General features: G+C 36.4%; 1 protein-coding gene across 6 annotated transcripts in view; it reads left to right on the top strand.

Annotated features, from left to right (window-relative positions):
• Positions 1–27,444, top strand: part of MEF2C (myocyte enhancer factor 2C) — a 139,461-nt gene that overhangs the window by 16,001 nt on the left and 96,016 nt on the right. The gene's annotated exons all lie outside the window — the stretch shown is intronic.

Here is a 27,444-nt window from a genome sequence, read left to right as displayed (position 1 = left end):
TCACAGGTTCTTCAGCTCTCCAGCTTAAGTGCTGTGTGCTCCAAAGTATTTAACTTTCTGCATCTTAATTTTGGGTTTCAGATGGAAAGACCCCGCACATTGATTTGAAGATCGAAGTCATGGGTTTCAAACCTCTTTTGGAATAATGTGCTTTGGTCTTTACATAGTACTTTGAGTGATCTGTGCATTTTTTAACACAAGGGAGCAGAGCTAATCAGCCTTACTGAACTGGCTGGTTTAGTTGCAGTACAGTTACCTACAAGCTAAGATAAAGTTTAATGTAAATGAGAGACTTATAACACTGGTGGTGCATTATGTAACTGTAATACTTAGCATTTCCCATAAAACTTAGTGTGACCTTCTCTCAGCCTGGGAAACAAAACAAATATAAAGACAAGATAACAATTCCTTTTCTTGAAACACAAGAAAAATCCCAACAATTAAGAAGTAAACAAGAAAGCAGCACAGTGCAAAAGAAAACTTAATCACTGTGGGAACCTAACCATGATATTTTATACAAGAATTCTATTTTCTTTATTAAGCAGAATAAGACACTTTGCCAGTATTTATTGGTGATGAGAAAATAATTGCCTTGACAGAAAATGCATTTTCCTAACAAGTATCTGACAATCAGCTTAGTCGCAAATGCCCTAGTTTCATATCTTTACTTTAAAGGAACTGTGAGATGGATGATAAACCAATTATATTAGCTGCATATGTGAATAGATTTATTTTATTGGCACTTTCCAGGGTATTGTGGTTGAAGAGTATGGATGTTTATATAGAGTATAACAACTCTAATCCCTAAGGGCTTGGCAGGGCATGGAAATAAAACCACCTGTGAACCAGTTCTAACCTTTGTGTTACATACAAACTGGTTTCCAGTTAAAATGCCCGGGCAAACAGCCTCTTTGGGGATTTGTTATTTCATGAACTGTTTTTGCTCCATGATTTGAGGTGCCCAACATGAAGTCAAAAAAACCCGCAGGGCTTTTATACTTTCTCACTTTTATTAAAATGCCTGTTACATTATTCTTTCTGTACTAATGATTATAGCATCTGTCTTGAGACTAATAGTGAAGTCTTTGCTCACACTTAAAGTTTCTTTGTTAAGAAATTGAAAAATTGAGAACTTATGAGAATGACCCTTATTTCAGAGTGTCTGTGTTTCTTGTAGTACACATCCTTTTATTCTGAAATCTTGCAGTTTATGCATGGTTCTGCTAATATGCCCTACATAGATAGTATGAGAAGACAATTCTGGGACCTAAACATTAAAACCTTTCTTGCAAACAGTCCTTGCACAACTAGTCCCACTGACAGAACTGAGAGTACTTGTGTGCAAATGAACAAGTCACAGGAGTAATGATTTACAGGCTCAGGCCCCAATGAGACCTACACCATTTGCCTGTCCTATAGCTCTCTTAAGACAGAGATAAAAAGAATGTCACTTTCGATGTCCTATATATGAATGCAGGAATCAAGTATGTCTGTATCCTGTTAAGATTACTTGACCAAGAGAAAAAGGAAACTTAAGCTTAAGAGCCTTACAGAAATTGGTACTAAATGAGCTATGTGAGCCTAAGTCTTTTACAGTTATTTTCCTAAGCTGCTGTTTTTGGAGCGTGATAAGAAAATTCATACAGATACTTTCTTGCTGTGAATTTTCATTCAGTACTAGATCATAAAATTTGTCTTATCATTTTGTAAACACTCTTAATCTGTGTACCATTAACATGTATATTCAAAAGCAGAAAGATGCCTCTGTCAAATGATTCTGGGATTTAAAACATCTAAAATACCATTGACAAAGAGAAATAAAGCTTGCTCAAGCCCCTTGCAAAAAGTTTGCCTCTGAAAGATTTTCATAGCCCACTATTTAATAGATAAAAAATACAACTACATAGAAACTCAGGAACTGAGCAGGAGTTGTGATTAGAATACTTCTGCCAATTTAATTTCTTTTAATTTTACTTTTCCCTGTAACAGGTTAATTAATTGTTCACCAGAATAGTTCAGTTCATCTTCAAAGACAGCTAAGGATATTTCTGCATTTCACTGAGCAAGAAGTCATTAACTGTTATAAGTGCTTGAAATAATAAACATTTGGGGTTTGATATATAAAATCAAATTTAACCTGTTGGACATCATTATTCTAAATTATACACAATAATTTGTTAAAATAAAATTTTAAGTGTAGTGGCATTCTTTGTAAATGCTGATTACGAAGAGGAACGTAAATTAGGTGCTATATAATTTCAAGGACTTTATGGTCTCTGCTTCAGCATTTTGGAGAGTGATTATAGGAGTTTGATTTATGATGTATTTTAACATTATTTTTTTTTTCTATATAGTATCAGCAGACAGATTTTTGCTACATCTTCACTTAGTCTCTGTAGCGATTTAGGCATAAAATACCAAAAAAAAAAAAAGGTATGTAATTTTTAACAGCTAGAAAACTTTAATCTTAAGGGTAGGACTACCATGCTGGTATTTGAAAAGGATGAAAATACAGTTTTGTATCTTGTGGGGGGAAAAAACCTAATTTTTTAAATTTTATACTTTGAATAGGAATTATTTGGGTCCTCTGATCAGCTTTCAGGTAATTTTCTCAGAACTGATGGTGAATGCTGCATGTGGATAGGTGATTAAAAGCTAGTGTCTTCAGTCCTCCAATTTAATCTCACTGTCTCATTGACTGCAGTGCAGTAGAGCCTGTCTATTCACTAGGATCTGTCATCTTTAGGAAATCAGACCAGCTTATAGAGGCAATTCACAAAACCAACAGTGACAACAAAGTCTTATGTGCCTTACAAAAGAAGGATTAGGCAGTTCACATGTCATTTTGATTGGGCAGAGATAAAAGCTGATTGCTGCAGCATGGCAAGACACACTTACATTTCAATTGATTATTTTATAAGACAACTATAATTCTGTTGCTTAGTCATTGTTAAATGCAATTTGAAGGAAAGAATACTCAATTTTGACATTACTGGTTTCGTATGACTTTATAGTCAAAGCTAGTGCCACTTGTAGCATTGTTATACAGACTTTATAACACTGTTCAATTCACTGCTTTTGGAAAATATATTTTAAAATGTCATAGATTATTGTCCTGGGATGTTTTGAAAACATTTTTACCTGAATGATGTCCCCTAGTAGCAATTAAAAGTTCTTAAAAGTGCCTAGGACTATACTGAATTCACTGCACTTACCCTGTTAAGAGCTTATGTGCAGAAGGGAGTGCATAAAACATGCCAGGGCTTTGCAGATTTATCAAAAAGTGTAATGCTGAGGATTGAGTAAGTCATCTTAGCTTACCTCTATTCTGGTATTTTAAAAAATGTAATGGGATATAACATTACACCTTGGGTTGTGCATGTGAACATAGCAGTCTGGGTTGAAAATACTGAGAAAATTACATGTTGTCCTTGTACCACTAAATACGTCATTTATCAGTGAGAATAGAGAGTTTCAGTTATTTGCATAATTTAGTTATAAAGTGCTGCCTTTTGCATTTGGAAGCATGAAACTTCCACGCTGGTAACTTCTATGCTAATTCCTTAGCATTTTTCAAAAGAAGAACTCTTTTTTTTTTTTACCCGACTGATGCCTCCTAGTGTTTCACATAATAAAACACTAATGAGTCAACCATAAATGTAAACATGCTTTCTTTCATTGTCTTCATCTTATGTGATACATAAAAATAATATTTATATATTTAATTTTGTGTGTATTATTATGATCAGAAAGTAAGCTCCTGTAAATTCAGATGTTTCATTTTAATGGGCAGTGAAAGCAATTTTCTTTCATTCTAGCTTTGACTAGCTTTATTTTTAAAAGTTTATGTTATATGTAAGGTATATTTTCTTTTTCTCCTTTTGTTTCCTGTGTGCATTACACTAACTTCTTGATAATGTATTATGAGACTCAGATGCGAATTTAACGTATTTGGGTAGGATAATGCTTTGAAAAGTAAGCCCTTGGAAATAGGCAACAAATGCAGTTTAGGAAATGTTTGAAATATCCTGAAGTACCTCTCAGCCAAATAAGATGAAAAAGCTTGGCCTGAGACATGCTCACTCATTACAGTACTCAAAGAATAGTTACCACATTTTGTAATTGTTCCTGGTCACTTTACCGCTGTGTAAGCAAGAAGAAGATATTAGAAGTTCTTCAAATGGGCAATATGGGCACCTTGCACTCCTGGCTGTAGGCATGGAAAAGGAATTCGTGTGCCTGAAATAGTGAAATGGGGCTTGGTGTGGTGCAGACTGAAATACAGTGTCATTTTCTTAAAGATTCAGTCTGGCCATATAACTCATGCATACCTGAAAAAACATTCACTTGTGTTAGATTTATGTCCTACAACAGCAGAATATTTTATAGTTTTTTGATGGGAGGGTGTAATTTTCCAAAAGTTACCTGGCATCGGTGTGACAAAATACAACTTATGGGCCCCAGCTCTATGTTTGAGCTGCCAGGTACAGTCTTTTAATGATAAAGAAGCAGCCAAGGCTGAGTGCACTTTTGCACACTTTAATGTCACACAGTTTTATGTAAAGTATGAGATCAATTTAATTATGACATTAGAAATATATCCTGTTATTGTAACACTTTCAGGAAAAGCAGTGGAATTTCTAGATGCTCATTCTGCTAAGGAAGTTTTAAAGAGCTATAAAATGATTTTGCAATTAAAATCATTGGTTTACCAATTACTATGGGTAACAAAAATGTGTGTCCTCTTCTTGGTGCACATAACGGTAAAATTAGGTTCTTGCTTATAGATAAAATAGCTGTTTCCCAATGAATACAGAGAGTTAAATCTATACATGCAGATCTCAGTCAAGAAAATTAGTGTGTGTGGCTTTAGAATATATAAAAATTACAGGGTTTAGAATTGTGTTCTGACATCAACCCTGTTAGTATCACATTTTTGTCCCATTAGAAGAGACCTTTCCGGGATCTGCCATGTATTTAAGCCTCTAAACATTGGGTGGTATCTTAGCCTTTAAACTTCCCTGCATCTTGAAAGTATTTCAAAGTATGCAAATGTCACCCATTATTTATCCAGAAAAGCTGAAGCTGATGTGCAAAAGCAGTAGAATTTTCTCACATATTTACTTTGCTGCTTCTCTGACAAAGAGAAAGTAAATTTGCGAGAGACAGAGGAAAAGAATCTTTAAGGCATTACAAGTGTAGGACTATAACTATGAAATACAGCTGAACAGAACTCCACTAGGCATTTTTGTCCCCTGTTGATTTTTAACAACTAAATACATTTAAATTGCTGAAGTGTGTCCTGCACCATTCTAGACATACATTGTCTGAGTTATTTAGAACCTGGTCTGGATAAATTATCTGAGAAATTTTTATTGTGATATTGTATGGAATAAACTGTGGTGCAAGCTGGGTTCAGTAATGAGACCAGGGAGGTCTGTAGTCCAGGCCCCTTTTGTAATTCCCTGAACAGGTGACTTAGCAGTCACCTGCTTCATCAGGGTAAAGGTACTTATCTCTGCCTTCTGCCACCTTCCCTGACGTTGGAGGGCTGCAAGAGTTCGAGCAGAGAGCGCTTCAGAGATCCTGGCTAGTACAGCAGGTCCTTGAAAGTCAGTATCTGCTGTCTTCATGTAAGTTAACCATAAGGCAGCCCACAGATTAGGGACGAAATGGAACAGATGGTATAAAGCTCTTCTGCCTCCTTTTCACTGCTTCTAAAGCACTTCTGGTATGAAACTTAGAGTCCAACCTAACAGGTCTTCTCTGACTCTTCTCTCTTCAACTCCATGATTAATTAAGTTCAGTTTATCATGAAAATCACTATGAACCAAGTACCACTGCAGGAATTCACCTTAGACATTACTGTCTTTTGTCACCTTTCCTATAAGCACAAGATGTACAGTCAATTAAACTGAACTAGAAATAACAATATTTATGTTTGCTTTTATAGATACAGGGCACATGCCATTTGTGGAACCCATGCACAGTTAAATTTCTCTATTTACTTTTAAGTAGTCAATCAATAGCTGTTAGCAAAGTATGTACAAAGGGCAAGGAAGGCGGATTGTGAAATTGTTTATGAAACATCTGCAAAAGTAAACATAATGCAGAACATTACCCACATGAAACATTACTCTTAGTAACATAAATAACAAGTAACATAGCAGCTTGTGCTGTTTATTTGATTTCTAATAAATTCTTCCCCCTATTGGCAAATACATTGTGATACAACATTGTATTCAAAAGAAAGGTGCATTATTTTAATCCAAAGTATTTGGTTGCTGTTGGATCGTTACAGAAACTAAAATGTTCCAGAATGTATTCACCAGTGTAAGAAGCTGGACTACAGCATTCTTCCTTCAAAAGTTGCGTATGGGCTTCTCAGTGGAGATTGCTTTGAATGATTTCATTGGAACTGGGATGGAAAAACTATTCCTAAAGTGGTAGAGATACCGCAGGACACTGAGCTTCTGTGACCATTCTGTAGCACTGGCCCTTGCTGTTCACTTCAGGCTGCATTTTATCTTCAGACATGCTGTCAGGAGCTCCTCTGTGATTGCAATAGCCCTTGGGAATGCCTGAGCGGTGTGTAAAAAACGTAGTTTAAGGATATTCTGTGAAACCAGCAGGAGACGGTATGTTCTCAACACTTATCCTCAAGCCTGCTTTATCTCTGTCCACCTGTGCCCTGAACATTGCATCTGCCTACGCTAAATAAGAGAAGTGGAAAAACCAGAAAGAAAAAGGAGGAGAAAAAAAAAAAAGGGGCAGCTTTTTTTTATTTGGTAATGTGGCATGAAAATAGGAGAGAGTAGACAATATATGATATTAAAATTTAAACCTTCATCTTGCAGTTTTTTCAATCAAATTTCCTGCTGAAATGTATAGAACTTGTCTTGTTATAAACAAACTTTAATTGTTGCAGACATAGGGGAACAGGCTTAACAAAATAATAATAATAATAATAATAGTTGAAATGTGTTCTATACTTGTAAGGAAGTGATCTTCAAAGCAGTATTTGGTGAGAACCTGCTTTGCCCACAGAATCCTGGAGAAGTGGTCAGTTTTCCTTTGTCTTGCTTATGCGTATAAGACGCAGACAAGGTACTGATATACCAACAGAGTGAAAACAAAAACAGCTTGTTACCCCACTGCAATACATGAAATAAATGTGAAATGGCACACTTACCAAACTTCTACAAGACACGTTTTTCATGTCAGAATACTGAGCCAAGGCATGCATCCTTGCAGTGGCACACAACATGTACAGCTTTATCCAGAAAACACATGCATACATTTTGAAGGTGAGAAATGTGACCGTAAATGTTGATAAGAGCTATGGACTCATATGCTCCTCTTTAAGATGAAGCAAAAGTTCATTAATGTTCCTGAGAGCACACATTAAAATAATATAACCCAGGCTTGTTGGGTTACTAGTGCTCTTATTTTTGTGACATGTTGTTAGCAATCAGAAATCATTTTTAATTGCCTTTAAAAACATGTATTAATTGGAAAATAATACTCCAGTTTCTTCTTAAAAGGAAACATGATGGAATGATTGGCAAGCTATCTAATTAAAGTAGAACTGCCCGTAATTACATCTACAGAAATGGAGAATGCCTACCTATATTGCTGGTAGGTAGAGCTCTGCATATCTTCACTGGTAGAACAATAGGATCTGGCATTTCTGTTTGACTGTTGATGCTGCAGTAAAAATCATTATGCACAGGACAGAAATAGAAGAATATTCTTCTACATTTGCTATAATACTCTGGGACACAAGTCAAAAATTGGATTAATATCTTTGTGGTTTTTCCAAAACCTGAGATTGACAAAGCAAAATGAGAATTTACCTTCAGTACAACTTCCAGTACTTCAAGTCCTATCCAGAATGTTACATGCGGTTCAGTTATGCTTCCAGTGGACATTATCATGAGCTCAGTATTACGCTCTGTGGTAATCAGCAGAATGATCATCTTGAAGGCATCCTCACTGAGTGGCTATCTTTTCTGAAATTTTATGTCTTTGAGAAAATCTGTCAGGGATAAGATATGATGGTGATAGGCATAATGCAAATCCTCATGACAGATACAAAGAATGAAGAAGAAGTTGCATTTTTTGCATGACATTTTAATGCTATTAGGATTTATTTTCTCTGCTTCTAATCCTGTAGAAAAATACTTAATTGAGAGCACTTTCTCAATGGAGGCAGAGGGTGCTCTTTATTTAACTTTTTTTTTCCTTCTTTTTTTCTTTTTGGCACTTAATAACAATATGAAGCAATAACTGATACAGCAAAGATGCATGACAGAAAAGAAAGATATTCTGATCTGTTCTGAAGAGCAGTACTTGTCATGTATCTGAACAAGTGGTGATTTTCTGGTGCTGCCTTCTGTTACAAGTCGCTAAATGTCGTCTGTAAAGCAGTAGCACTATGTTCTACCACATTTTTCTGCACAAGATTAAAGGCAAACCTGTCGAAAGACCATCACCACTTTGACTACCCCAGATAGGACATGAAATAGCACTTCTACAGATTTCTGATAAAAAGTAATTTTGAGGATGGTCAGGAAGAAATTATTTGTTCTCTCCTTTCACTCTACTGTTTTCCAGATGTGATCATAAAGAGGAAGCTGTTCTGCTAATGGATCAAAAGATGGCTCTCTGAATTAAACACCATCTTAGACATACAGCTTCCACATCTGATAAAGTTCAAAATACAATTAAGATATATCCAATAGGCTTCTTTAAAACCTCAAGGAATCTATAGACATCTACTTAGATGGGATTACACTGCTGATACTTGCAAAAGGAAAATAATCTATTTTCATGTATGGAGCTAAATGCTAATATAAATACAGAACTCTTAAATAAATACCCACTATTGTATCTGTTTACAGAGCAGGTTTTAATATAGCATTATCCAAACCTGATATCCAAGATTAAAATTCAGGTTTTCTATTGGAAACAAGTGAAGCTACAGCAGTCAGTTCCAAAGTTTGCTCCAAATTATAAAACAAGTTTCTCGAATACGATAACCTCCAGCACCACATGCAACCACTTTGTGATGATTTCCAAGATCAAGGATTGGAATCCTTCTATGTGAATTCCAAAACTTAAAGGGAGATCTTTAGACTATATCATACATCTTTAACATAAAATTAACTAATTATCATCTCTAAAAACACATATGAACTTTATTTGAAGGAACAGAGATAAGGCAAAATACTCTGCGAATGAAGTGCAGAAGCTGCACAAGTCCACTGCATAAGATATGAAAAGGGGACTCAGAACCCCCAAATGTCATTTTAAATGCAGCTGCAACTCTCTCTCTCTTAATTTTTCTTCTTCTTTTTTTTTTTTTTTTTGTTTTGTTGTTTTGTTTTTTTTACAAGTCTGTTATGCAATAATTCCAAGTTCTACAATGTCAGCCAGCTCTGCAAGGGCAAAACATGTATGAAAATTAGCAACTTTATTGAGGTGCTGTTAAGAGCTGAAATCTGCGCAGAATGCCGGTATGTATCCACAGAAGTAGAAAGGACTTAGGATAACACAAAAGGGAATTTAGGTTTTACTTTGCTGTGTCCTGTTGTCTGCTGGAATCCACACCTCCAAATTAAGCCTGTGAATTCTTTATAGCCCTGGTTTAGCTTTTAGTGTAGAATCTCATGATTTGAGAAACCTGATTTGAAACACCTTCTACCCTTAATTTAGAACAGTCACAGAATAGACAATTCTCTCTTTCTGGAAAGGTCCTTAATCAGTTAGTTAAATAGTAAATGTAAGGCCATCCTATTTTTGTATTCTTGTGTTCTTTTATCTCTCTTGCTCAAAAAATACCAGCCTGTCTGCGTTTCTAGTCTGTAACACTGCTCAAAACTAGTTTAAAAGCATAATTCCATCCCATCTTTCCTATTGCATTGTTGGAAAAGTTTGATTTTACTTTCTAAAAAGCAGTCATAGAATCACAGAATCTTCAATGTATATGAGGAAAGTGCCTTTTGTTTTATCTTTACATTTACAAGCATATTCATCTAAATATGTGAAACTAGATCTTTTATAAATACCTCAGTGTCAGTCTTTCATAAGTTTTAGTGGCCTCATTCTTTCATTTGAGTTTGTTTCTTGAACTGAGGCATACCATGACTAGCAAAGCTCTGAAATCTAGGATGGGAGAACATGAAGTGATGTTTGAATATGAGGACAATGAGTGTGCTGTGAATGAGTAATGGGTTGATTATAGGTTGGTTGAGACAGGAAGTATAGCTTTGGGGTGTGATAAATTGCTCAGGCTACCTGAGGGCATTTAATAAACCTTTATGAGAACAAATAGTTCAAAAATAGCCATTACGTTCAGTCATCCTCAGCAGAGCTTGGGTGGTCCTTTAGGAAAGACCTTGTGGTCTAGTAAGCATGTCTCTTAAGCCAGTGTCTTGTACAGTTAATGTGCCTGTTGAATATGTGGGTGTGAATCCAGACCTGACTTCCTGACCACATTATTATGCTTGAATTAATGAAGAAGAATAACAACTCTGGCTAAAGAGTTGTGCCAATATTCAGTCTTGTCTAGTATTTATCGAGGAGTTTGAAACAGCTTAAAAATTGTAAAAAAAAAGTTCCTTTTTTTTCCTTTCAACTGTAACTGGGGAATTCTGATTTCACAAATATGAAGTGAACTTGCAACCACAGATATCAACATAACTATTTAATAGTATTTCAGATGTAAGCAAATATATCAAGCCAATGTCCTTTGCTTGTACTCTAGCATAACTCCACTGACTTGATGACCTACTAAAAACTGCTTTATATACAGAATTATCATTCATGCTGTTAATTAACACCCACCTCTTTTTCTCAGTTCCACTCTGACTCTTTTTCCAGACTCATTAGAAACAAAGGTACTCTTTGAGTAGAACATTTCAAAAGAAGATCTCCTTATCTTCTCTTCTGGACCAGCTGAGAAGACTGTGTAGAGATCTGCCACTTCTTTGATCAAGATACTTAATCAGTTTTTAAAGTCCTTCTTGGGGGTTAAAGTGTGTACATGTGCGGCTGTCATTCATACATCCTGAATGAGATGGAACATGAAGGTGCATTGTACAATGTTCTAGAGATCTTTCACAGACTAGATGAGTATATGTTAGCTTCTATCTGCTGGATGGTAATTGTACTATGTAATGACTTAATATGAGTTTTGTAAATACTGAATCATTCCATTTTTCTAATGTGATTCTGAAGTACCATTGGAACATTAGATAGTGACTGCATATAGGATATATAACAGGCTGAGGATGCTGGCCTCGTGAGGATTCCAGGTACTCTAAATAGATTACTTGAGCTGCTTGGACTATTAGGTGCTGTACTGGTCTTTACTCATCTAGCAGTCAGATCTTATCCTTGATATACAAGGCCGTGTAAAACATTAGAGCAAAATTCATAAGAGTTTTCATGTCCTTGTACTCAAAATACTGTTTTCTTACACGCGCACACAAAAAAGGAGGAATAAAAAGAAGTGCCCTTCCCTGTCTATTTAATCTGTCTTCAAGTGATTAAGCAAAGGGAAAACAATAACATCAATGTAAGTTATTTTACACCTGAAATGAAGGCTTTATTTTAGAGACTCAGCAGAATTTCTGAATTTGTTCCTGAGCATAGTCCTGCATTCTGCTGCCATATATTTGGGAGTACTTTTTACCTAATAGTAAGGACCAGGTTCTCCTTTTATACAAGAATGCACAAATATCACTATTTGAGGTAGCAGTTCTGCACTGAAGACTGCAACTCACTGACCTTTTTTAGAGCTGTCTTGGGCTCTAAACCAATATATTCAACAGTAAAACTTGAGAGGATTCAAGCAGCAATAGCAAAGACGACTCAGTCACCATTTGTGTTACTTTAACTTGTCAGGCTCTCTAGTCCTCTAATGCTAGAATACTAGCAGGTTATTTGCTTAATGTCAGTTTTAGGTATAACACAGTGGTTTTGCTTAGCAGAGCTAAGCACAGCAACAATATTCTAGTGTCTAGGATGGCAGCCGGGATTTGGGCAGTGAGGATTTAACTCTTTCCCCTAGAACCTATTTCAGATGACTGTGAGGATTTTCCTTTGTTGGTGCATTAGTTCCCTGTCTGTAGAATGAGGATGGCATTTCCCTGAGGCAGATTCCATGGGACCCAGACACTGTGGGAATGGTGGCCATATGAGTGCCATAGGGAGTAAACAAGACAATGTCGACTATAAATATGTAGCTGCTTTTGGAAAGTTACAGTCTAAAGCAAAGCACACAGTCTGCAACAGACTCTTAGATAACTTCACTTTTGTTAGAGAGCCATTTTAATTAAAGTTTAGAACTTTCTGCTTCTTTCTGTCCATTTTTCTTCTACTTCTTTAGTTGTTGTGCCAAGGTATCCATGTGTGTTTCTTCCACTGTCATCTGGCTCATTCCCAGCAGATGCACACAATCTGTTTTGCTGTCACTGACAGGGCTCAGTTTATGGAAAGAATGTGACAGAACATGCTGCTGTAGTCACTTATACAGGGTTCTCTTTTCTAAAAAGTAACTGAGAATAAATTCAGTCTTTTTTATTTTATTATAGATATTGTTCAGACAGAGTTTCATCTGAGCTATGCTGCGTCAGGTTAAGCAGGGTATTTGTTTAACACCTGAGCTTTCTTTTAAATTCCTAGTGTGTAAAATATAAATTTGCCACTAATGTATGTAGGAAACCACCATAATATATCAACAGACCTCAGTTTCAAGTGGTGGCAGTTATCATTCTGGAATGAGCATAATATTCCCAACTCTTTTCTAGGAAATGCTACAGCATTTCTTTTAATACAATTTATAAATACCACTAATAGCCAAAAAATGTGGAATCTTGAGTATCCTGCATGCATATGGAAAAGATAGTGTATTAAGAGGGTATGTGTTTCTTCTAGTGCAAAGACACAGTGAGAGGCTGAGGAGACACAAGCAGTGAACAAATGAAATTTGGACTTTGCTGCCTACAAAGAAAACCTTAAACCTCAGTGTTACCACTTATTGTTGTGTTGTGGTAACAGCTACGTGTCCTAACACAGGTTAGGGCCTCTAGACTGTGATGCTGTGCCAGTATACATTCTCCACCTCACAGCATTGAGATATGAATACAGAAAGAAGGTAGAGAGAAAAGAAAACCAGGTAGTTGTGCTGTGAGAAATGTCTTGCAGTTCTTCTCAGCACTCAGTAGGAAGAGTTTGTGTGTTAATTAAACATTATGGAAGGTGTCTAACCAGCATAATACTATTTATGAGGTAATGGGGTGTTCCCAGTATGTCTTTGCCTGGGGATAATTAATCAAAAGCAGAAATTTCGTAAATATAACTTTGAGTTACTTCTTTGCCACAATCCACCTCTGTCCCGATAAGGTCGGGGATGACAAAAGCAGGTTCCACACTGAACTACTAAGGTTACAGCCTAAGCCGTTAAAAAACTGTTAACATTAATTATGTATGGACACACTAGATGCTTATTAAAGAACAGAATTTGTTTTACACGCTGATGTTGCCTGTAATCCTATTATTTTCTTCCTTCCTGATCTAACTTTTTGAATGCTGCTCTGTTCAGTGGGGTTGATGTCTCTGGGTTCTGAAAAAAAGATAAAAAAAAAAGTAATCTTCACCAGTGGAAATCTCCATTAATTCTCCAAAATCAAAAAGCCATAAACTGAGCTTAGTGACTTGGCTGCATTTGAAATAGCAGTGTATATACGTTGACATATATTATATATACCTATTTATTTAAAGAAATTTGATGCATATTTTTAGAATGTATTTTTAAACACTATTTCATTTTAGGGAATGCCTCTATGAACATAAAATTGTGAGTCTGTATTTGTTTACCTCGCATGATTGAAGATTTTATGTTATTAGTAGGATGTATATGTTAAAAAGTCTATTTAGAAGTATGCTGCAGTGGTAGACTGCCAGGTCAGCTAGGCTTGTGTGTTTTTTTTCTGTAAAATCACTTCCTATGATCATGTACATATATTTATACATATGTATATATATATGTATGTGTGTGCTTTATATACAAATGTATATGGTTTTCAAATGCCTTAGGGTATGCCTTACACTGTAAATAAAACTGTCAAAATGTCTCTTCACAGTTAGACCTCATAAAAATAATCAGTCCATAAACACGTGGTGCTCTTTATTCATATATATACTGTTACTATATAAAATGAGTCTTTCTTCTGTTGTTCTAGACCCACAGTCCTTCTGTAATATGGGTCAGAAACATACTATTTTCCACTAAGTTTTTGTATGTACTTTTATATTTGTTTGCGTATGCGGGTATGGGAGTGGTACATTTAAGGATACCAAACATAACTTTTCCTTGGTTTTATGGACAAGTTGCATTAGAAGATGCCTCTAACCCCTTGTTTCCTTTACCGTATTTCTGATCTTGTTCTTTACTACAAGCTAGATCTTCTGTCCAAATAATTACTTTTTGTAATTAGTCCTAAAAGTGTATTTATGGGAATTGTAAATACAATGACATGAATATTTTCAGTTATCAGACATCACACATAGTATAAAAAGAGGGCTAATAGAAAATAGGATTCTCAGATTATTTTTTTGCTACCTCTATCCCCTGATTGCTACGCTCAGTTCAGCTCCAAGAATATTGTTTCTACGTAGCTATTACATTTTTTAAGGCCAAGATTACAGCAGACCCAGCACAACTATCTGTGAGTCAGGCAGTGAAAAGTGAGGGAGATAATTTAATACATTTCTAAAAGAGTAGATTTCATATCCTGATATATATCTCACAGGAATTGATTCTTCCACAAAGTGTCAGAAAAGGGACTAAAGACCAAATTAAATACTGTGCAATGGAACACCTTCCCATTATGCTGATCTTGATATTTTTAATGCGCTTTCTTTTAAATTTAAATGTATTAGTTATAATTTCTTTGTAAAAAATCAACCTGTAACCTGAGCCATAGTTCAGTTTAGCTTATATATTGCTGTAAGATCCAAATGCTAAGCACAAGAATCTCAAATCTGTTTGGCTGGTACTTTACAATCCTACTTGGAACCTAATATGTTAAAAAAAAAAAAAAAAAAAAGGAAAGAAAGAAATTTATACACATCCAGATTGGATAACCCAGATGATAAATTCCAAAGATGAAGACTTATTATATAGAACTCTTTTCTTTACCAGTTTCAGAATCTGTTTCAGACATCAGTGCTGATCTTGGCTATCAGAAGCGAAAAGATGTAAAGTCAAGATGGGGTGTTTTTTGGGTTTTGGGTTTTTTCCCATTTTATACATAACTGATAAACTCCATCTTTATAAAATCCATAAAGAAAGCTGATTGAGTGATTAGCAGAAAACCTGTAAGGTAGGAGCTGCTATTCCAAGGACAATGCTGGGTTTTGCTTACAGAGAATAGGGCGCTTAGATTTGTATTCCTTTACTTGATGGTCTGTTGAATAGGCAATGGTATTTTTAGTGTCCTAGTAATGTTTCAGGAGTAAATACTGATAGTTACTTAAGTGATAATATAAAAATACTCACCTATCTTCAGATAAATATACAAAACAAGTTAATAAGTCCTATTTATGTTTGCATTTTATGCATTCTAATGCTATTAGTATAAATTTCAAGAATGGAAAAATATCATGAAAGAGATTAGTTTGGTGTATGATTATCTACCAGAAAATTAAGTTAAAATCAATACTAAAATATTACATTTTCTTGCTGTTCATAAGGTGGAACAGCACAGGTTGTGTCACTTGAAAATGCTTGCCAGTGTCTGGTTTTTATGTGGAAACCACCATCCATAGTAGTATGAAGCAGAATTCCCTCCCATGTCAGCCTAGATGTGGACCTTTCAAGAGCACAGACAGTCTATTATTGTGATATGAACTGGCCCCAAAAATGTATTATGTGTGGAGCAGGGCTTTTGACCATTAATGATAGCTTGGATTTCTTGGGCTTGTACTGCCCCTAGTGAAAGCACTCTTTGTGCAGGGAATTTTGTCTTTTTAAAAACACTTTTATCCTTTTTCATCTGTTTGCCCCAGGTTGTGGGACCAATACATTACCCACGAAGAAATTATAGTAATCCCCAGTCTAAGAGAGAAGCGAACTGTCTGGTTGGAGTCAAAGTTGACCACTGACTCTTGAACAGCACACGGGTTTGGCTCTGCTGTGCAGTGATGTCTCCTAAAGTGCAGGGGATAGCTTTGAAATCTTCATTTGGAATCAAATCGCTATATTCAACAAGCAAAAATGTCAGTAATCCATTCTGTGGTCAATTTAATTATGGGTTTCTATGTCTGTTACAACTTTCACTTGGCAGAAATACGAATAGTGCTTTAATTATGAATTTGTTATTTTGAAGAAAGAAAACTGATTTTTAATGCATTATAGTATTCAGAAAAATTAAGTCTGTTAACTGTGTTAAGATGGCTGAGGATGAACCAGCCTTTTGGTAGTAGCACTTATGAGTTATCTTGAAAACAGCACAACTGACAAAGCTATCTAATACCATATTAGCATTTTTTTTTCTCTAAATTGGCAGTGTTATTAAGATTTCAAATACACCATCTCAATAACTGTTCCAATTTTTTATTTCTGCTAGCTAAAAGATGTGAAAATAAGAACAGACAGATAGCTTTGTTGTTTCCAAAGTCTTATAATTCTGTTTTAGTTTGTTTGAAAACTTAGCTGTTAAAATATGAAATGTAAGCAGATGAAAATATTATGTGCATTCTAGCTAGTTAGTTGTGCAGACTCCTGTAAAGGACTTTGCTATAAAGAAAATGTCCATCTGATGGGATAAAATGAAACTGATGCCTTCAATATTTTGTATTAGTATTAGCAATATAAAACGGCAACCCATCATATAAATCTGCTTTCTTATGCTCCTATGACAAGGCAGCAGTAGGAGACAGAACTCCAATCTCTTCCCCCCCCCCAAAAAAAAAGATAGCTCTTATTCAAAAGGTCAGTTAAATAATTTGCATCCCAATTAAAGTCATGCCTACACCAGACCTTGCTGAGCAACTCAAGCACTGAAGGACCTTGCCGTTATGTTGAACAAGAAAAGCCAGGGCATTTCTGGAGCTGAGGAGAGAAACAGTTTATTACGAGAAGGTAAAGCAGGTGTTTAAGAAACCTTTCAGCCTATCTCTTGGCAACAAGATCGCCTTCAAACCTTCAATATTTGCTTAATTTTTATGGCATATAGCCATAGAGGGCATGCAAGCGACGGGTTTTTCTTCTTTTGTGCGTAAAGCATACTTCCTATGAACAGAAGCTGGCTCCTGAACAAAAATATTTTTTTTTTTAATAAATAAAAATGCAGAGCAGCAAGCTGATCTCCCAGTCTGTATCATCAAAAAGATTTTGTCCCCTCCTGCTTTCAGTCAAAAGTGCTGCACACAGTAGGTTCTCAGTAAATCAGGAACTGGCTACACGTGTAGCTATCTCAGCATTACATTAAGCTAATGTTTTCCTTCCCCAAATGCCCATTGTTACATAATGCCACTGAAAAATCTTCACAAAACTGATAAATACTCTGATTCTTTAAACAAACTTACCTGAGCGATCCCTTCCTTTAAGCAGTAAGGCCTGGTGACAGCGGACGGGCTTTTTCTGAGTGATTGGAGTTTGCCTAGATTTGGGCTCTTTGCCGACTTTGCTTAATTAAAAAAAACGTATGTAGATCTGTACAAATTTTATTCTGAGTTGTTGGGCTGGGAGAATACATTCTGTGAAAGCCAATCCTCCTCCTAATCTGGACTGGCGTTACAGACAATCATCCAGGAAATTTGTGTTACTGCCTCCTTAAGTTTCTCTCCATTTTCACTAAAGTTTTGTTAGCCTAAAATTCCATTCCACATCGGAATATTCACCAAATATGTTGAATTTCCTGACATCCTGAACTGCCAAAATTTCACTATGTAGTAGAGAACACTGCAGAAAATGTTTGATACAAAAACTTCAGAACATTTCTTCCTGCTTTCATGAAGCCACGTCAGAGATCCATGTTATGAAAATGCTATTTTTCAGCCTTTATGTACAGTGCTACTCTGAGTGAGGTTTTGGGGACGCAGAAATCTGGATGACTTGCCTGACTGTGTTAAGGTAAATGACCTTACCTTTAGTAGGGGACCTGAATTCTTGCCCCAACTGCTTGTATAGACCTACTGTGTAACTCAAAAAAACTCCTTTGAAAATTTCTTTTGCTGTAAAACATCGCTAGCTACTATATCTCAGAAGTGAAAAGCAGAGAGGGGAAACTTTATTTTATTATATACATTATTTTATAATTAGTATACTATTTTTGGAAGCTTCTGAAAAAAACAACACTTGTCATCTGAGAGCTGCAGCTGTTAGTCTGCTGAGACATAGAGGGTATAGGGTATACATTGAATTATTCATGAAGGCTACTGCTATAGTTGACAGAAGTTCATCAGCTAATTCCCCCACTCCATTCGGAACTTTCAAACTCACTCAGGCTCTGGGGGTACAAGCTGTTACTTTTAGTAATCACACTACTAGAAGTTTCCTTTACTGTATACATCACATAAGCTTTCTCTTTAAAGGAAGTTATTCATTGTTCACAAGAGGTTGATAAGTGCTTAATTTTGAATCTTGAATTCAATGCGTCTTGATATGCTTTCCAGATGCAACTTACACAAATATATTAGAAAAGGTATGTAATGATGCTTTGTTACCTTAATTCAATTCAATGAACTCAAAACCCCTGACCTTTGAAGTGTATACACGTTCATGTTTTAAGAACGTTTTCTGTGCTACTGTAACTCACAATACATTTTCCAGCTAATCAGCCAATTCCATGTGCACAAATGCAAACAAAACAAATTTAGTTTGCAGAAGCATGGGAAAGTTGAGTATTTTATGTTAACCACCTGGTTTGTTGTGCAGAATGTGAGATAAAAATATTTTGTTTCTTCAAAGAAGCCCTGAAGTTCAAGGTTAGTTCTAGCAGGCACCAGAATTGTGTCACAAAATGCATGCTTGCAGTGGGTATTGTAGGAATGCTAAATATCAAAGACCTCATCCCATTTTGAGCTATAAGGAGCCATGTGCCCCTCACTCCAGGGATTCCACAAGTATAGCTGTCTTTTCACACAGGCTACCTCTGCCTCAGCCACAGTGAGAGCACAAATCTTACCACTGAGTGTTTGTAATCTTCAGGAGACTGCTCTCTCTTTTTACGTGTCTCAACAGACTGCTTTGGGGCACTTGAGTGCAGTAGGAAATTGTAGTACAAATTCTGATGTCCAGTTCTTTTCCCCTCTCCTTTGTGGAGATCTCTCTAGTGAATGAGATTGAAAAATGTCTTTTTAGTGGTGTGCTTGATGCAGACAGTGCCCTTATTTATCCTGTGATGACCTCATAGCAGCAGCACATGCCCTCTTGATGGAGAGGATTATTGTAATTCCCTCCTAGAAAGGCTTCCAGCAGCTCAGCTCTGTCACTTGCAGCCTGTTCAGAATGCACTGACACACTCCTATCCTGCCTATGGCAAATATGATCATCCTCCTTGTACCTTAACTCATTTACTTTGTCTGCTATGAAGTAGCTGTTTGATTTTAAAGTTTACTCCTTTAGTTTCTAAATCCTTAATGATTTAGATCCTGGCTATTTTCAAGAACTCCTCCAGAAATATCATCCTGACAGATATCACTACCCCCATAGCACATTTTAGGAATCTCAGCATCACTTCTTAGGTTGGCAAGTTGTGTCCTTTGCTGTGATAGGCCTTCAGTGAAGGAACTCCCCCAGGAAATCTGTCTTGAACCATATATATTTATCAGTAAAAAATTAAATTTAAAATTACTTTTTTGGCTACTTTTTTTTTCTCCACTATAGCATAATTCCTATTAAAAACTTATTTATTATGGTAGCTCTCAGTGATTCTTTTTGGGACTTGCTGTTCCATAATTTGTTTCCTTATTTATAGAATAACCTAAGCATGTTAGTGCTGTAGCTGTTGATAATGACGTCTTAATGTTAAGTTTCATGTTATATGATAAGGATATAAGCTTTTCTATGTTAATATTCACAGTAACTTGGTATAATTGCTTACTAAATAGGACACATGACATTAATACATTTTATGTATTATTAAAAATTATATTTTAACCTTTATTCCTCTTCCTTACAAGGAATTATTCCTCTCTTTTTGTGCAATCAAAGTCACTGGGCTTCAGCTGCACGAAGCTTCAGATATTTGCTTCTCTAGCCGTCTGTCTTGCCACCTCGATTACAGTCCCTGTAATTGGGGTGAGATGTCTACATCTATGTTTATATGAAGCCTAATTTTCTCCATTGATAATGAAGTAAGCCTGTGTTTGAAGAAGCTTAGAGCCAAATGCTGATGGCGTCAGTGAGGTCAGATGAACCCTGCACTTGTGAGAATTTGTAAAGTACTTTGTGCAGTACATGAGGCTTGCATTTTTCTTCAGTGCCATGTTTGCTGTTTCAGCCTAATTGTTAAACACATTTTTTGCACCTAAATTCAATTGTGGAATCATTTGGAAGACTTTTTATCAAATTGTTCAAAATCCTGTTCCATGCAGAGGTAGTACCACCTTTCACCTGAATACAATACCTGTATTTGCATGCAAATTGTATCTACCAATTGTTTATGTACAGTGTCAGGGATCTGCTTTTGCATCTCTGATGTGCTCCTTGGTTTCAGATTCTCATTGGCTTGCCTCTTTGGGATGCAGTAACAGGGTCTGTGATTTCATTCATATTAACTGTTACATGTGTACTTAATTTTAGGAACACGAACAGTTCTGCAGCCTTCAGTGAACTATTCAAGTGTTTCAAATTAGGCATATACATTCAGGCTTGTGGGTTTGGGGCTACAAGCCATAGTACAGCAAAGACTTACACATTTGTTCAAGTTTACTATTTCTGGATGTCATGCCCATGTCACAATTATTTTTGTCAAGTAAAATGCTACCCCGTTAAGCCTTTGATTGACGGTTGGTGTGATGGTCTGCTTCTAAGTTGTTTTAAATACTTTTAATTTTAAAGCATTGCATGGATTCAGGTTACTTAAATAGTCAGATTAAAATTGTTAGACTTTCTAGACTGCCTATATTATTAGAAATTGAAAGCCAGTCTTAAAGGAGGAGGGGGAAAGAAAAAAGAAGTGTGTTGCTGGAGGGACGTTTTTTCTTAAATCACATTTTGCAAATTAGTTATTTCCAGGAAAAAATAAGGAAATGGAAGAAGCTGACGTGTATACCTGAAGGTAATTTCACATCTATAATTAGATCTTTCTAAATTTAGTGCAAACTCCTAGGTCAGCTAAATAGATGGGGTTTTTTAACATGCTTTTTTGTCCTGTTATTTTTAGTAGTCTTTTGATGGATTACAGTCAGTGAGAACATCAAGGAACTTTTTAGCCCAAATATTTCATGAAACCATCCAAAACTATTGCATATTATTAAGCTGGGAATTTACAAATCCTCATTACTGGATAGTCTTCAGGGTAGCTTACTCTTAATCATTAGGCCTTGAACCACAATCCCAGCAGAATATGGTGTTTTTAATAGCACTGGTTCCTATGAGCAAATTTTATTGTGGCATTGTGAAATACCATGCATTCTTTTGCTTTGTGATTTATTCTCCCTAGATACAAAACTGTAAAAGAGATGTGTTAATCTATTTTTATTCAAAGTACAGAAATAGCTCTGTTACAGTTCAGGGATTGAATAACCAATATGAGCACACTACTTGTTCTTAGTCATGCTATACCTGATGCTCACTGTAAGAATATTGATCAATCAGACGTGCAGATACGCAGTACATTTTACAGATCATTGCTAAATAGTACCTTCTTCTGTTTCAGACTGTTTTCCCAAAACACTGTTGTAAATCAAATGCATAAAATTACTACACTAAATACGAATGTGCTTCAATGCTGGTTTCAGCTCCCTGCTAGAAGAATACTCACAGTGAGCTGTCTCAGAGTTATCCTTAAAGAACGGCAATATTTTATATGACTTTTCCCTCCTGATTAGATACTTAGGACACTGTTCATCAGGGATTTATGCCCTACATATGTCTTAATTTATACAGTTGGAAAAAAAAAAAAGAAAAAAGTGTGTCAGAATGCAACATTCATATCCAAGTTGAGGGAAACTGTTACTCACTTACCTGTTTCTCAGCATGCAATTAGAAACTGGCTGTTACTCAGAGCAGAAAGGAGAATCAAGGCAGCTTAGCTCACTTGTCTGGCGCTTACCAGCGCACGGCTGATAACCCAGGCTGACCCTGACCTTGACAGCATTGCACAAGTAATCTTTGTGTGAGGATGAGCTGTTATTTAACAATTTCTCTAGTATATTAGACACAAAAAAGCTTTCTTTTTAACAAATGAATGCAATTTTTTTCCCTTCTTATCTTGAACAAGTGTATTTGAACAAGCTACTGCCCAGACCTTCAATTCTTTGTTCCTTGTTTGAGCTCAGTTCTTTCTGTAGTACCCTGACTTGATTGGGCACATAAGGGAAGGTTGCTTTTGGACTCTTTTTCTATCATGACATTTTACAAGTTCAGGTGGTGGTGTTTTGTAACCTAAAGCTGAAATATTACATTAGAAAGAACAAATTTGCAACATACTTTTAGTCTGCTGGCAGTAAGACTTAAAATGATCAACTTTTTCCCTGTCATCAGACACACTACTGCAGACATAGTAAAGATAAGAGTGATACCATGGGCAGTAACTTGAGTTCAGATATTAAGATGGAGGACACTAGGTAGGTAAGATGACTGAACAAATCAGAGTCTTTCTCTTACATAAATTTCTGTGTGTTTGGTTTATTTCTGCAGGATACTGCATTTAATGTTAATTTAAAGAGCATTTTTTCCTTAAAATACATGCAAAAGTTAGAGAGTTATTACACATTTGCAGTGTTTTCAGGTTTTTGCAACTAATGCATTTGTCTTCTGTGGACATCAAAAGGAAAATAAAATACATGTGCATACGGATGAAAAAAAGTCAAAACTGAGACTTTGGGCTGTAGTAACAATCAAAGGAACCTGCTTCATAATCTCAGACTGAGTCCTTGATAAGCAACAAGAAACTAAAAATTAACTGAAGTTGTAGAATGTATTTTCTGAAAAGATGTGATGCAGCAGGTCTTTAAAAAGCTTTTTAGATTTACTGCAGACAGCAAGGGCAAAATGTTACACTACCATACTACCTGAATTTCAGTTACAGGGAGTACACAGACGTTCCTAAAGTGAAAACTGGGAATTTCTTTCATTGCTGCCTAGCTGGCAGAAGAGAAGAAGAATATAAAAATAAATTACTTAGTGTTCCATGAACTGGGAGGAATTGAAGGGAGTCACAGCACACCGCAACAGGTGCACAGCCTTGCTGAGATGAGCCACCATCTCCACGCAGCACACACATTTACCCTTCACACTTCTTGGTTTCATAATGTACATGACATGTAATCCTACTATGCAGATGCAAACCCCACAGTCACGAGAGTGGGACGATTTTCGGCAGTAAAGTGCAGAAAGTCATGCAGTTAGTCAAGAACAGCGTGATAGTTTCTGTTAATACTCGTTCTGTAGTTCGCAAAGGATTCCATTTTATAATGCTTATTAAAGAATCAATCGTACAGTGGATATTGATTACAATATATGTAATGATCTTAGTGTACTGAGTATATTGTGTCATACTTTTCAAAAGGTGCTTTACTTTTGCTGAGACTGAACCCAAATTATATCCTGTTTACCCCTAATTTTAGGTCTTAGTGTTAAGTGAAAAGTTGCATGCATTTCAGTTGAAATATGGACAAAATTCGAGGAGAAAACCCCATAAAAGTATAATTAAATATATCACTACATTCTTCCTAATGGCAAACTGAAATCTAAAATGTCCTTCATAAATTAAATGATAAATGATTTTACACCAGTGAATCTTGCCATCTGTACCTTGGAAAATGTAAGCTTAATTTGTTTAATAATAGGCTGAAATTTCAGCCTTAAGAAGTATCTTATTGCTAGTAGGAAGCACTAGAAAATGTAATTCAAGTCAGTGTTGATATTTGGCAAAAGTGGACTGATATTCAGCTTTGAAAAGGGGATTTGCCTTTGAAATTGTTGTGAACAGTATATTAACAAATTCAAGCTCATGCTGCAGGACCACCTTTATCTTGTTAACTACTATCTGGGTTTTATAAATGCATTTGAAAGACAGTAGAACTCCATCAATGAGAGAAAAGCAATGCGCTAAAATACAGTCTGCTTTAAAACTTGAAGGTTTGGTTTTTGTTTTGTCCTCTGGGTTTTGTTATTCTTGTTGCTTTGTTTTGGTTTAATATGGTTCAGTAGAAACTAAATTGGTGCACATACTATAATTTCTTTGCAGATTAGTCTCAACAAATCTCTGTACCTATTGAAAGTTACTGTTTCTAACTGATGTCTGTCCCAGTTACAATTCTAACCTACATAATTTTTTAAGTCCTTCTACCTTTCCAGTCCAATTCCAGGCAGAATCTGTCCACATCCAATGGCTGGTAGGGTTGTCTGGTTTTGTGCAGACATCTAAACAATGTATCTGACATTTTGACGGATTTGTTCAGCTCTTTGATGCCTTGCAGGTACTGCCTTCTAAAACCTGACTTTAGGCTAAAGCATTGCTCACTCAGAAGTGTTCAGAGTTGCTAATGGCTCCTATTCTGTCCTATATTAACTTATTTTCTCTCATTTTACATTCATTCCTCTGTCAGTGTAGGTTGCCTGAATGTGATGCATAATAGAAGGAACAAATAAAATGTTTTATGGTTTACGGTTTTTTTCATGTTATATTAATATTCAGATTAACAAAGCTAAAAGCCATTATTCCATGCATTATTCCAGGAGAGCCAGCAAGCAAATTTAATACCCCCAGAAATTTCCCTTACTTCATTAGCAAGCTACGTATTTTTAGAGGAAAATGCTTACAGACTCACAGAATGGTTTGGGTTGGAAGGTTCATAGCGTTCCAATGCCCCTGACATGAGCAGGGACACCTTCCACCAGACCAGGTTGTTCAAAGCCTCATCCAATATGTCCCTGATGACTTCCAGGGAAGGGGCATTCACAACTTCCTGGGCAACCTGTTCCAGTGTTTCCCCATCCTCACTATAAAGAATTTCTTTCTAATGTCTAGTCTAAATTCACCCTGTGCTGGCTTACACCATCCTGAGTTTGAGTTGTGAGAGCCCAGGGGACAAAAGAAACCTGATCCAGGTGGATGTAGTTTCTCCCTCCTGGGATAAGGGGTCCCCTGGGTCTAAATTGGTCTGTTCTGCTCCCCATTCCTGTCCAGCAAGACAGACTATAGCAGCTATCTGGGCTCTTTGCTCCTGCCTTGCCTGTTTGAAAGGACCCACAGCTGCTGCTGGCCTCCTGGTTCTGCCACATGGTAGGGCCTGATCTTCTCCCTGCCACATCTACGCTTCTTTAAAGCACTGAAATCCACATACATCGAGGGAGATACAAGGCCATCCACATTTGGTTTTGTATATTCTTCTATTCATCCTCATTCCTTACCCTTGTAAACCCTCCCTGTTATTGCTATATATATGATTTGTTAAAAAAATTACTTCCCCTACTTCCAAACCGACTCCAGATTATTTGTTGGTAGATTAAACTCCAGTTAAGGCTTAAAACACCACACACCCTCCTCAAGATTCAATCCATTCCCATCCTATCCCTACAAGCCCTTGTAAAAATTCCCTCCGTAGCTTTTCTGTAGGTCCTGTTCAGCTACTGGAAGGCTGCTATGAGGTCTCCATGAAGCCTTTTCTTCCTCAAGGCTGAACAGCCCCAACTCTTGCAGCCTCTCCTCATAGGGGAGGTGTTCCAACCTTTTTTTGATCTTTGTAGCCTACTCTGGAGCCGTCCCAGCAGTTTGATGCTCTTGTTATGCTGGGGGCAGCACAACTGGACACAGTGCTGTGGGTGTGGTCTCACAAGAGCAGAGCAGAGAGTCAGAATCAATTCCTTCTATCATTTTCAAGTAACAGAATTTGTAGGCAGTCAAGATTACAGAGATAATTTCTCCACCTATTTAACCGAAGGGATGATACTGGAATCACCTCATTCCCAGCACTGGCAAGAGAGTAAAACCTCTGCACCAAGAATAGCGCTACTGTATGTGACAGAATAGTGTTAGGAAACACGACCTATTAGTATCAACAATAAAGGTTCTTTGAACATTACAGTATATCTAGCTCCTGGTAGTTAACAACATTTCTATGGAATACCTATTTCTGTTCTAAGAAGTTCTTGCATGAAGAATTGGTAATAGAAATAGTTTATTACTTAGCAGACATTTTTCATCTCTCTATCTCAAAAGAGTACAGAAAATTTAAATTTCACCTATAATTTAATAGCTGGTTAGTATTTAAAAGCCCCAAATATATATACCATACTAGTATATATACATATATACCAGACTGGGTTTAACTGTGAATGTATTTGTGGAGAATGAGTCTTGCTCCCCTCTTCTTACAAAGTATTTTCTATATGAAGAACTTTCTAATCTGTCTTTTGCATGATGCCAAGTCAGCAATGTAGAGTAGACTTCCACGTCCTCTGTATGCGAGTCTTACATTACTGTTAATACAGTCTTATACTACTAAGAAACTTTTCATGGAGACTCTCATTCCCTGTTTCTGAGCAACAGTTCTGGTATTTCAGTTTAAAATTGTATTTCTTGGTGAGGTTTGGTGAACTAATTCTAGCAATACCACTGGAATTTGGCCATTCAACTAATTTTCTACCAAATATTGAGATTTGACATTCCCAGGTTGATATTAAACTGGGGTCTTGATTTATTGAGAAAACAAGGAAAAAACATCACCAAATCTAAACCAAAAAGCAAACAATGCCTTCTTCAACTGCCTTAGCATTTATATGGGCAGAATAATGATCCAAGATGGAACTTGGCCAGGATGTTAGACATAATTCACTTTATAGAAGTTGTAATGAAATGTTCTTAGTGACAAGGATCTTGGTTTTGTAAATAATTTTTCTCTTAGAATGGTGCCTTCAAAACACTGAGTTGAAACCTCTCTAACTTCAGATGTTATCTGCAAATGTTTTGGGGTATTTTGCTCACTACATTTAAATACATAAAAGAGTACAGTAATATCCTGATGTTCTAATTGAAAGCCTATTATTTTACCTGTTGCCTCTTTGTGTGATAGCAGCTTATAGGAAGAGACTGTCCCTGTCCTAAAGAATTTGTGGTACATAAATCTGACCCAGCTTGACCCTGATTAGCTTGTGAGAATCAACAGGATCACAGCACATGCTGGTTTGACTGCAAAGACTCAGGGAAGTGTCTCCTTTGTTAACCAGGGTGACCATATGCCATGCAGGTTAAGAGTAGT

Source organism: Dryobates pubescens, chromosome Z (assembly GCF_014839835.1).
Source record: "Dryobates pubescens isolate bDryPub1 chromosome Z, bDryPub1.pri, whole genome shotgun sequence".
Classification (NCBI taxonomy): Eukaryota; Metazoa; Chordata; class Aves; order Piciformes; family Picidae; genus Dryobates; species Dryobates pubescens.
Note: the sequence above shows the minus strand (reverse complement) of the source record. Positions and strands in the feature narration are given on the sequence as shown.